General features: G+C 45.1%; 1 protein-coding gene across 4 annotated transcripts in view; it reads left to right on the top strand.

Moving 5' to 3' along the window:
* Window positions 1-4,438: 4,438 nt before the first annotated feature.
* The window catches only part of LOC119962989 (Krueppel-like factor 3), a 98,631-nt gene continuing 90,418 nt past the window's right edge, over window positions 4,439-12,651 (top strand). For all 4 annotated transcript variants that reach the window (XM_038791421.1, XM_038791417.1, XM_038791419.1 and 1 more), the window contains exon 1: window positions 4,439-4,534. The gene's annotated coding sequence lies outside the window, so the exon portion shown is untranslated. The remainder of the gene's footprint in view (window positions 4,535-12,651) is intronic.

Raw genomic sequence — 12,651 nt, 5'->3', positions numbered from 1 at the left:
GGTCACCCCCAGACCCAATCCCTGGCATCAGCAGAATGCCAGCGTGGCACCTTAGTACTGCCAGCCTGGCACCCTGGCAGTGCCCATGCCAGCCTGACAGTGCCACTTGGGAACTCCAGCAGTGCCAGTGTGGCACCAAGTGGCACTGCTGGGGTACCTGTCTGGCAGTGCCAAGATTCCTGAGTGGCATCAGCAGTGCTAGGTTGCCACCCTGCCCAGAGGCCAACCACCGGAGGGGCCTCTGATCGCCTGAGTGACCCCTCAGAGTGCCGTTCTGTCTGATTCCCATTTGCAGGGACCAATGCTAAAGGTCATCTGGCTGGGATCTCGACGAGGCCAGTAGATGCCAGGTGGCCGTTCCATCCAGCATAGACATAGTTAAGTGGGCTTTTAAGGTCACTTAACTTTGCGTGTCTGGGTCCCGCTGATTGTGGGCAGGATTCCGATCACGATGTCTCGTGAGATCTGGTTAGAGTTCACGAGGCGTGACAACTGTCAGGAATCCCAGGAGTGGCCTCTCCTGGGACGAGATGTGGCCGGTAAATCGCGACCATTGTTATTGAGGGCTTTCCTCAAACAAAACCTGGGACATGGTGAAACATGACAACCCTAAAACTTTAATCACATTTTTGTGCTCAATGCGCTCAAAAACAATCAGCAATCATTTGACATCAATTGACCTAATTTGGAATGGGTTGGAGTGAAGATCAGCAGCATTGTGGCATCTCTGACTTCAAATGGTGGGGAAAGGTAGGGGAGAGAGAGGTGGAGAGCAGGATGGTGAGAAAGGTGGAGATGGAGGAGTGGAGGCTTGAGAGGTGGAGAGAGGTGGGGAGATAGAGGAAGAGGAGGGGAGAGAGGGAGGGTGGGAATGAGGCGGTAGGGTGGAACGGTGGGAGTGAGAGAATTGGAGAGGGAGGGTGGGGAAGAGAGAGGTGGAGGGGGAGAGAGAGATGGAAAGGAATGGTGGGGGAGAGAGGTGGGGAGGGAGGTGTGAAGAGAGTGGTGGAGCGGGAGGCTGAGAGGTGGAGTGTGGGGTGGGGAGAGAGGTGGAGTGGGAGGGATGGGGAGAGGGAGGGGGTCAGAGAGATAGAGTGGAAGGGGTGGGGAAAGAGAGGTTGACAAGGAGAGTGGGTGAGAGAGGTGGGGAGGGAGAGGTGGGGAAGTAAGAGGTGAAGAAAGGGGTGGGGAGAGTTGGTGAAGTGGGAGAGAGAGAGGTAGAGCAGGGAGGCGGCAAAGAGAGGTGAAGAAGGAGGGTGGGTGAAAGAGGTGGAGAGGGAAGGTTGGGGAGGGAGAGAGGTGGAAAGGGAAGGTTAGAGGATTGAGAGGTGAAGTGGGAAGGTGAGATGTGGAGTGGAAGGGGTGGGGAGGCAGATGTGGAGAAGAAGGTTGGGAGAGAGAATGGAAGGGAGAGAGAACCTGCAATTTGGGGTGATTTGGGTTTCAGGGACAACAGAAAATTGTTCGTGTGGTGGTAATGGAGAAAATTGATGGTGGAATAGTAGGGGGAAAATTGACCAGGGGGTAGAAATTTCTCTTGGGGTGTGGGAGATGTGGTGGAGCTCAAAGCTGTTGCAATCTTTGGGGGAGGTATAACACAGGTGAGTTAGGATCTGCCACTAAATGTGATTTATTGTCACGTGTACCGAGGTACAGTGAAAGGCATTGTTCTGCATACAGTCCAGACAGTCCAACTTGTTAAACCTTATGTTAAAACCAAGCCTGCCTTCTCTAAATTGAGTTCAATTTGAAGCTATGGGAATTCAAAAATATTGAAAATTAACTCTGATTGTTTTGTGGTGTCAGAATGCTTAAGTGATGTTCCTAATTGTAAATGTTGGAGCGCTGTGATTGTGGGCAATTGATGAATGTGTCAGTTAAAATATTTGCAAAGTGAAATGATAGCTTATGCTTGCTTATGAGTGCAATTGATGTCAAATGAGTGCAACAGAATGATGTTGCACAAATGATTTTAAAATGAGCATGTAGGGATGGGGATCCAGGAATCAGGAACCCCTCCTGTGTCTAGAAAATCAAATACTCATGGGGCGAGATTCTCCCAAAACGGGAGAAATCGTAAAGCTGCCGTAAAACCCGCCCGGGTTTTACGGCAGCGCGCCCCTTCCCGACCGGGGACCGATTCTGGTCCCCGGTCGGGGCTAGCAGCCCGACGCCGTAGGATCCGGCAAGACGGGCTTAACGAAAATCGTTAAGCCCGCTTGCCGGAGTTAGCGCCGGCTGACGCGTCATATGACGTCAGCCGCGCATGCGCAGTTTGGAAGACTCCAACCCGCGCATGCGCGGGTGACGTCATCGCGTTTTTGCGCGCAACCCGCGCATGCGCGGGCCGGGTTGCCCCTCAGCCGCCCCGCGAATGGATACTGCGGGGCGGCGGAAGGACAAGTAGTGCGCGGGCATCGGGCCCGCTGCCCGCGATCGGTGCCCACCGATCGCGGGCCCATGGCACCCTTGGCACGGCCGTGGTACGGCCGTGCCAATCGGTGCCATGGTTATTAATAGCGAGTTTGTGACGCCGTTTTTACGAACGGCAAGACCAGGTGTGTTTGCCGTTCGTAAAAACGGCGGAAAGGGCTGGGACTTCGGCCCATCTAACAGCTGAGAATCGCTGCCGGCCGTAAAAAAACGGCGGCAGCGATTCGGGTCGGGACTTCGGCGGGGGGGTGGGAGAATAGCGGGAGGGCGGCAAAAATGTCGGGAAGGCCCTCCCGCTATTCTCCCACCCGTCGTGGGGGGCGGAGTATTTCGCCCATGGTGCTAACCACTGGACTGGACAATTCTATCAGCTATTCACAATCTATAATGTTGGTATTAGGAGCTAGTGGGTGCAATGTCTGGAGTTCTGCCTTCCATTACTTTAGGATGAGGTAAGTATATTGTGAAAACATCGCATGCAACTCAACACTTCTTCCGGTAGTGCAAAATAAATGTTGAATTAATATAATTTTGTCACTATTCTCTCTTATTCTCGTCCTTTTCAGTCATTGCAACTCTCTCAGTTGCAGATGCAAATTCCATCATTGCACTTTCTGCAGTGAGAGAAATTGTAATGCTCAGTTATCAGCGAAATCAAGTCAGAACAAGGCAGGCATGAGAAGGCTGTAATCTCACACTTTACAGGAGATTATTCATTCATTTTGATGCAAGGTTTTGGATTTAATATATATTAAAATACAATGTGGAACAAGTAAAAGAAGGCTGCCAACTCAGAGCAAGTATTTTTTTCAAATTTAGTGCATCCAATTCATTTTATCTAATTAAGGGGCAATTTAGCATGGCCAATCCACCTACCTGGCACATCTTTGGGTTGTGGGGGTGAAACCCACGCAGACACCGGGAGAATGTACAAACTCCACACGGACAGTGACCCAGAGCCGGGATCAAACCCAGGTCCTCAGTGCCATGAGGCAGCAGTGCTAACCACTGTGCCACCGTGCTGCCGCAACACAGAGTAAGTATCAATAAATCTAGTTGACAGAACTGATCATCAAATGGGATAAATTTGCTCATTGATTGGCGTGCCACATCCCATACGTTATGGAACAAACGCAAAATGGGAAATAGTCACATACTTGCTCAATGTGTATGCATGTATACAACAAACATTTATCCATGAACATGGGCATGTAAAGTGGCTCCCAAAGTTAACTCTGTTTCTCCCTCTACAGGTTCTGCCAGACCTGCCGAGTTTCTCCAGCATTTTCTGCTTTTATTGCAGATTTCCATCAGCCGCAGCATTTTGTTTGTATTTACCAAATTCTGTTTTGAAAGTTAATATTGAATCTACTTCCACCATCCTTTCTGATAGCACATTCCCAGATCTTAGCAAACTTATTGTGTAAAAAACAGCCTCTACTTTGCTGCAGATTCTACTTTCTGGACTGACTCAACATTCAGTCAATGCTAATTCTTCTCCGTTTGCTTTGTTGGCAATCTTCTAGTCGGGCTTTGCACAAAAATCTTGGCAGATCTCCATCAACAGCTCCAGTCTTTTAACACAGCATTTCAGCAAAACCTCAATACCCTCTCACTGAACCTGCTGGCTTAATGCTTCTTTGCATTTTCTGGCTCAAACAGGATTTATAAGCACAAGAAAGGGCTACTGACCACTTTTATAGTTTCCCCTTTCCTTTAGATTCCTATTTGTGCATACAATCACTACTTCCACAGATCTGTAAGATATTCTTAACAGTGGATCCAGAAACTTTCTCATTTTATTCTCAGTAAATTGGCACTATGAGATGGAGTTTAATTTGTCAAATTATTTTTACAAATTATAAAATAGTTGTACTATGAAAGTCTGAGGAGATTCTGAGCAATGTTAGGAGAAAAGTCCAAACCTTTTAAAACTCCACCCTTCCCCCTCTGGGCCCGCCCTAAATTTGGGTGGTCATGTGATTGCATAGGGTATTGGCAGTGTTCAGGGCAGTAGGATTCACATTACATTCTCAAAGGGAGAGAGAAGGCAGTGTTTGAATTCAAGGACTACAGTGGGGAATTTACTAAGCTGAGACAAGTAAGTTTTACTTTAAAATTATACTGCTGATGTGTTCAGTTACATATGTGTATATGATGGTATGTGCAGTTTACTTGAAATGTTTTGAAATCTACAAGCTGCAGTTCAGTTGTTGGTGGAAGTGAATGGAGGGCCAGTGTTAAACATTTTGTGGAAGATATTCCTTATTCCTACTCAGTTCTAATTGTGTTTCCTCCCGTCTTTCTGTCTCTTTTGTCTCTTACACAGTCGACTCCCTCTCTCAAACTTCCATCTATTCACATTCATATCCATTTAGTTTTATCAGATTCCCAAATTTCTGTCTGTATATTGCGAGGCTGCTATTGCATAATGTATGAAGCTCTGGCCTGTTTACTCATCTGTTGCTGCTTGGTATCTAAGTCATTTCCTTTTCCTTGGTGTCACCTATATCCAGGAGGAGAAAGAAGCCAATTTGACAGGTTAACTGAACTAGCCAAATCTAATTTTATTTTAACTCTTGTGCCAAAAAGGAACACTCAAAACAAAGTTTTAGTTCAGCTGCTTAATAATGCACACAAAGTATGAACAATTGTAAACAACTATTTTAATCTGGGGGAGTATAAATGAGCCACATCCAGGACGAATTGCAGCGCTAAAATATATCAAATCGCAGTTTTTGCCCGATCATTTACACCACAAAGGAATATTAGCTTCCTTCGGTGATTTGGACATGTTTAGCCAAAAACAAACTTTTGTGGCCTGGGTGGTAAAAGTGAGTCGGGTAAGGAATACGCAATGTGCGAGCGTGTGAAAAGGTACCTAGAGATCTCTTCATCTGTGTAGTCATTGTGAAGCAGTGCCTTGCCCTGCACTCAATTGAAGAGCTTTGGGGACCACAAAAAAAAGATGTGGCACTGATTACTAATGTCAAAACTCTGTGGCTAGTCTAAAGCAACCATGAAATGGTTGCAGCATTTTCTCTGTGCATACCTGCCCAATATGCTTTTTATGCTGCCCTGTCAAATCTTTCCAACATGGTCAGCACGGTAGCATGGTGGTTAACATAAATGCTTCACAGTTCCAGGGTCCCAGGTTCAATTCCCGGCTGGGTCACTGTCTGTGCGGAGTCTGCACGTCCTCCCCGTGTGTGCGTGGGTTTCCTCCGGGTGCTCTGGATTCCTCCCACAGTCCAAAGATGTGCGGGTTAGGTGGATTGGCCATGCTAAATTGCCCGTAGTGTCCTAAAAAGTAAGGTTAAGGGGTGGGGGGTTGTTGGGTTACGGGTATAGGGTGGATACGTGGGTTTGAGTAGGGTGATCATGGCTCGGCACAACATCGAGGGCCGAAGGGCCTGTTCTGTGCTGTACTGTTCTATGTTCTATGTTCTATGGTCAAAGGTGAAAATATTTCAATTTTGATCTATTCTGATTTCGAAGTCGAAAGATTCCTAATGTACCAGGGCTCAACTTGGATGTAAAAAAGATGTGGCGCAGATTACTAATGTCAAAACTCTGTGGTTAGTGTAAAGGTAACACCACTTGGGATGGTAATTCCATTTAACCTGAGACTCTGCCCAAACTCAGATGAAAGAAATTCAGGGCAATGCTGAGCCAGTTCTGAGTCTCACCGTTGCTCGTTTTGTTACTGCGAGCACCCACTGAATTCAGTGTTTTGAACACATGTACGTACATCATCTGCAAAGTACTCTTGGGGGCCAGTTATCTCCATTGGCTGGGCAGTTGGTTTGTGATGCAGAGCAAGGCTAACAGCATGGGTTCAATTCCCATACTGGGTGAGGTTATTCATGTGGGCCCCGCCTTCTCAACCTTGTCCCTCGCTTGAGGTGTGGTGATCCTCGGCTACTGAACGGGAGAGCAGCCTAAGATCATCTGGGAATATGGTGACTTTAATTTCCATCAAATAGTAAATATTTGAAGAGAGAGAACTTGCAGGGTTAACGGGAAAAGCAGCGGAGTGGAACTAGGTGAGTTCTTTCAGGGAGCCAGCATGGAAAGGGGCTGAATGGGGCTTCTGTGCTAGCACCAGTCTGTGATTTTTTTTAAAAAGGGGAAGGCAAATTGTTTACACTTCTGTGGGGATTAATGTAAACAAGCAAAGAGGAATTTGGCAAACACTTTATGAAGATTTGTGCCTTTAACGCAGAATTGTTTTCAATACTTAAATGTAGTGTTGAATTGCTATTTTAATATTCATAATATTCATAGGGTTCATCTTTGGCCAAAAGGGGATGAATAATTTAATCAAGATTTGTGCATGATTTTTGCCTACTGCCTGATTCCAAACCTTCCCCGGGACACTTAAGATCATTGCTTTGGAGATTTGAAATACACGGGTTGGGAAGAAGCTAGATTGATATAAAAGGGCTGAAATAAATGGTTTATTTTGGAATATGTCATGTCGCTGATTTTAAAACTGTTACAATGAAAGGCTTTCTCCACTGGCTCAATGTGTACATGCATTGAATGATGTGACATTGAGCTGTAAATATCATGTATGGTTATCGAGCTCATACCTGACTGATTTCAGCCAGTAGAATGGGGTACATCTACAAGAGAAAAAACAATAGTTAGCCTAAATTCCTTTTCAGACTGTTGCCTGAAACCCCCCCCTGTGTGCCCGACTCTTGAATAAGGACCACATTGGGGTTCCTTGTGATGTTAACTGTGGCTGGTTAGGCTGATGGCACTCCAGAGTGGGTTTTTAACTCTGTGGCTAGCCTTCTGTCACCAGATCACCTGAACATAGGAACAGCAGTAGGACATTTGGCCCTTCGAGCCTCTCCTACTATGCAATTAAATCCTGGCTTATATGTATCTTCACTCTATCTGCCTGTCTTAGCTCCATATCATGTTACAACCTTAAACAAGCGGAAGGCAAAGTGCATCTCGAGGCTGTGACCTCATTACTAAACAGCCAGTGGGCTGCATGCCAGAGGTCAGAACAATATCCAATGCCTTGGAGGGAGGGAACCGTTTGTGGAGGGTGGAGCAGAGGGTGGCAACAGCTATACTGTATTATTCTTTTGAAGCCTGGGGGAAGCCCGCTTACTCCACCTGGCGCCATAAATATCATGCTTTTTTGGGAATCACTTCCCCTTCATGAATATACAGCCTGCCCAGTTGTCCCTTGAAATTACACCAAATGTATAAGCAACGTAGGATCCCAATTTGCACTCAGTTCTGAAGTTCCCAGCTAATTTAGACAGATACCCAGGCCACCAAACAGTAGGCCCAGAATATGACCATGTAACACGAACATGTAGTAAGTTCACAAAAGCGATTTAAATTCCTCCTTCCAGCAGACTAGCCAAGTTGAAATCAGTCCTTATTGCCTCAGGCTCTCGCAGTAAGAATGGTCCATTGGACAATTTTTACAGTAAGTTTACTGGTGCATGCAGAACTGAATCCCAGAAAGGTTCAGTGCATTAAGCAGAGTGGCGAAAAGGGAAATAAATGTTATGACGAAACAGAAGTGTAACAGAAGCATGGTAGCATTGTGGATAACACAATTGCTTCACAGCTCCAGGGTCCCAGGCTCGATTCTGACTTGGGTCATTGTCTGAGCGGAGTCTGCACATCCTCCCCGTGTGTGTGTGGGTTTCCTCCGGGTGCTCCTGATTCCTCCCACAGTCCAAAGATGTGCAGGTTAGGTGGATTGGCCATGATAAATTGCCCTTAGTGTCCAAAATTGCCCTTCGTGTTGGGTGGGGTTACCGGGTTATGGGGATAGGGTGGAGGTGTTGACCTTGGGTAGGGTGCTCTTTCCAAGAGCCGGTGCAGACTCGATGGGCTGAATAGCCTCCTTCTGCACTGTAAATTCTATGATAATTCAATTACAAATTGCCACATTTGAGGTGTACTAAAAGAGGTTAACACATTCCTTCAATGTAAATGATAATGGCAAATTAAAAATGTATTCCTTATTGTTGGTTTCATATGGGTGAATTCAGGTTAGATTTGTATATTTAATCTGATAAATTGATTGACTGGTGTGATCAATAGTGAGGTTAAGGCAAGGCATGACATTATTACATTAAATAAAGCTTCAAACCTATTGCAAAAGGAGAAAATACATAATCCCAAAAAGATTGAGTTAGGATAAGCAGTTATAGTATTGTCAAGGATCCAGACATGCTTTATTTATTTAGTTTAATTAAGTAAGATAAATAATTGATTAAATGGCTCTTCCTCCAACTGCCCCACTTTGTTCTTTTTACTCCTGCTTTCTCGTTTAATTCTGTACATCAACAGAAGGCATAGCACCATAGAAATGCCCTGCCTGCAACAGTAGTGGACTCGCCGACATTAAGGGCATTTAAATGGTCATTGGATAAACGTATGGATGATAATGGAATAGTGTAGATGGGCTTTAGATTGGTTTCACAGGTCGGCGCAACATCGAGGGCCGAAGGGCCTGTACTGCGCTGTAATCTTCTATTGTTCTATTGTAATGTAATGAGTGTTACAGGACTAGGTTCCCAGTGGGACACATTTCCTTCACTTTACGAAGAACAGCAAAATCTCAAGTTGAAACTTATGCTGATGATCATATTGGTGAATGCTCCTTGATCTTTCAGCAATGTTGTGAATCTGCTGAAAATGTAAAGGTTGGTCAATAGCTCTAGCAAACTATACCTTAGCAGTTCAATTCATGATGTGCATTCTGGAATTTGGTGAAGTCTTTGGAGGAAGAGCTATGGCATAAAATTTTACGACGGGCAAATACATTGACCTTGTGCGTGAGGTTGGCACTAATTCAATTGAAGGTAGTTCACAGGACACATTTGATGAAGTCCAGAATGAGTTGCCTATTCAAAAGGGTTGAGGACACTTGTGAAACGGGCAGGAGGGGGCAGCCAATCATGTGCGTATATTTTGGTCATGCCTAAAAACTGAGAAGGCTCTGCAGCAACTTCTTTAGCACCATGTCAACAGTGTTATGGGTTGGATCTAGAACCCAGTCCCCTAGGGGTCATATTCAGGCTGGAGGACTTGCCGAAGCGAGGGAAGCTATCTTAGCCTTTGCCTCGCTGGTGGCGAGGAGATGGATCCTATTGGGTTGGAGGTCAGTTGTCCCACCCTGTGCCTCAATACGGGAAACATAATGGAGTTTCTCATCCTAGAGAAGGTTAAATTTAGTTTAAGAGGGAATGAGGCACAAGAGATGACGTCCGTTCATATTTCGCTTTAAGGAATTCGCCTCAGTCAGCAGCTAAAAAAGCGGGGTAGTTAGTTAGTTGGTGAATTGTTTTCGGGTTGTGGGAGGGATTGTGAAATGTTGGTTAAATAATGTAAAACATTTTGAAAAAGCTAATAAAAATATTTATAATAAAAAAGGATTAATTTTTGGGACCTACAGTATGTCACTCTGTTATGAAGTGGTTCTGCTGGGGTAAAGTTGAGGACAGAGAATCATAATCTTACTCATTCGTTCTATTTATATATTATGAGTGATTCTCTTCTGCCCAGTGTCATGGTGTAATATTTGGTTTGAGTAGCCTCTAGCTTTTATCTTGCATGAACAGGCATGGCTTGATCTTCCAGAGGAACCCCATTAATAATATTGAACAGCCACTAATAAAATTCATTGACTGTTTTGAAGTAAGTTTGTGTAGTTATTTAAAAATCTGTGCAGAACATACCATGAGTTTCTGTATCTTGCTTTGTAACTGCTCAGCCACATTATTACGATCGTTCATACCCTCTGCTGATAGTCTTTTGATCAAGAAGTAAAACAAACTAGTCTCAAGGGACATGACTGATCAATTATGAGAAAATGTATGTGTTAATCAGATACTAATGCAAGATACTGAGTAACAAATGAAAGGAAGCCCTGTTTTGCACTCCATTTAGTCATAGCACCATTGACTGCCTTCAGTTGTTGAGGTACTTTATTCCAATTCCCACCAAATATCTTTCTACTTTTCCTTCTTTACGACAGACCTTAAAACCTATCATTTTGATCAAGCATTTGGACAGCTCATCTAATATTTCCTGTGTGATTCAGCCTCAAATGTTTTTGAGCATGCTCCTGTTAATTCTTGAGATGTTTTGCTATGTTAAATAAGTGTGTAATTGCACTGTGGACCTCAGTAAGTCTATTGTATTCATCTTAAAAACATTGAGCATGATCTACCAGCCTCGTTGTGCATGCCCGGTGACGTGACTAGGCTATTAAATCTCACCAGAGGCCTCTCGCGAGATTTACGACGATCGTTATTCCTCGTGAGATCTACCATGCTGGCGAGAGCACTGCCAGAGTGCCAGGCTGGCAGTGCCAATTTGCTCATGTGCCAGCTTTCTTGAGCCGGAGATCAGGCCTGGGGGTGCTCTGCATTTATGAGGTGGGATGCGGTGGCTCGAGGACCCCGATTTGGTAAGTTGGGGGATTCAGAAGTCACCGGGGGGGGGGGGGGGGGGGGGGGGGGTGCGCGTGGGGAGACGTTGGTGGTTGAGAGATTGGGGCACCACCAATCTTGCCCTGCACTGCGGAGTTGAGCTCTAAAGCACAGAAAATGAGCCTTAAGTGTGACGTTGGCGGGCTGTTCGTCAGTGAGGCCTGGAAAAGAAGCAGCACCCGTTTAATAGCAGGGTCATTCTTAACACTACTAGCAGTAGGAAATACCCTGCTCAACGCACCCAAAACAGGACTCTGTTCTTTTCCCATTAAATCGCACTCTTTGCCCTATAAATATTGGTATGACAATATGCTATTCTAGTGTCTAGTTGTTTAATAGGAATCCTGTTTCTTGCTTGAACCTTCTGGGATTCTCAAGTTCCAAAGATGCAAGCTTGTCTCTGCCAGGAACTCTGAGATTGAAAGGGTTAATAAGAACATAACATAAGAAATAGGAGCATGAGCAGATGATACGAAACTGTACCACCATTCAATAGGATCATGGCTGATCTTGGATTTTAAATCCATTTTCCCACCCCATATCTTTGCACCCCCGAGACCAACAATCCGTCTAATTGTATTCAACAATGGAGCATCCACAATCCTCTTTGGTCGAGAAGTCCAAAGATTCACAGTCCCACAATGGATGAAATTTCTCCTCATCTCAGTCATAAATGATCGATCCCTTATCTTGAAACTGTTCTAGAATCCCCAGCCAGTGGAAAGAGCCTCTCAGTATCTACCCTATCAAGCCCCTCAGTACAGTAATTGTAAATGTTTCATTCTTTTAAATTCCAGAGAACATAGATATAATTCACTCAGCTTCTCATTACAGGACAATCCGTCAATTTCATGGGTCATTCAAGTGGACCTTTGCTGTACTGACTCCAATCCAAATATGGTGTAGCGTGTTCACGCAGGGAGTCTGTATTGTTATGGCAACATGCACTTTGACATGCACATTCCAGTCTGCATCTATGGATACTGATAGTAGAGGCTCCAACATTCCCCCATTACGGCTGCCCAGGACTCTCACCTACTATTACCACCTGCCATTGGCTTACGTTGGAAGGATTTGCAGCATGATGATCACATGTTTGGCTGTGTTTAACAATGCAATCCCTTGCCAACCACATCCTGGGTTGGGACGCAAACCCAGAGCTTCTGACTCAGGCAGGAATGCCATCCACAAGACCTCTCTTTTTAATGCGAGTCTATTCTTCCATGAAGATGGAGGCCTAAACTCCGCACATATTCCAGGTGTGGTCCTGTCAAAACTCTGTACAAGATGTCTTTATTCTTGTACTCCAAACCCCTTGCAATAAAAGTCCAGCGTGCCGTTTGTATTCCTAATTTCATGCTGTACTTTTTTTTTCTGTTTAAAATTTAGATTACCCAATTATTTTTTCCAATTAAGGGGGCAATTTAGTGTGGCCAATCCACCTAACCTGCACATTTTTGGGTTGTGGGGGCGAAACCCACGCAGACACGGCGAGAATGTGCAAACTCCACACGGACAGTGACCCAGAGCCGGGATCGAACCTGGGACCTCAGTGCCGCGAGGCAGCTGTGCTAACCACTAGGCCACCGTGCTGCCCGATTTCATGCTGTACTTGCAGTCCAGTTTTATGTATTCTCACACAAGTACACACAAGTCCCTCTGAACATAAATTACAAATTTCACGTCTTTTAAAAAATGTTCTGCTTTTCTTCTCTTATGTGAGTGACATGGTTTAAAT

The sequence above is a fragment of the Scyliorhinus canicula genome, chromosome 3, assembly GCF_902713615.1.
Source record: "Scyliorhinus canicula chromosome 3, sScyCan1.1, whole genome shotgun sequence".
In the NCBI taxonomy this organism is placed as follows: domain Eukaryota; kingdom Metazoa; phylum Chordata; class Chondrichthyes; order Carcharhiniformes; family Scyliorhinidae; genus Scyliorhinus; species Scyliorhinus canicula.
This window is presented reverse-complemented; position numbering and strand designations above follow the sequence as displayed.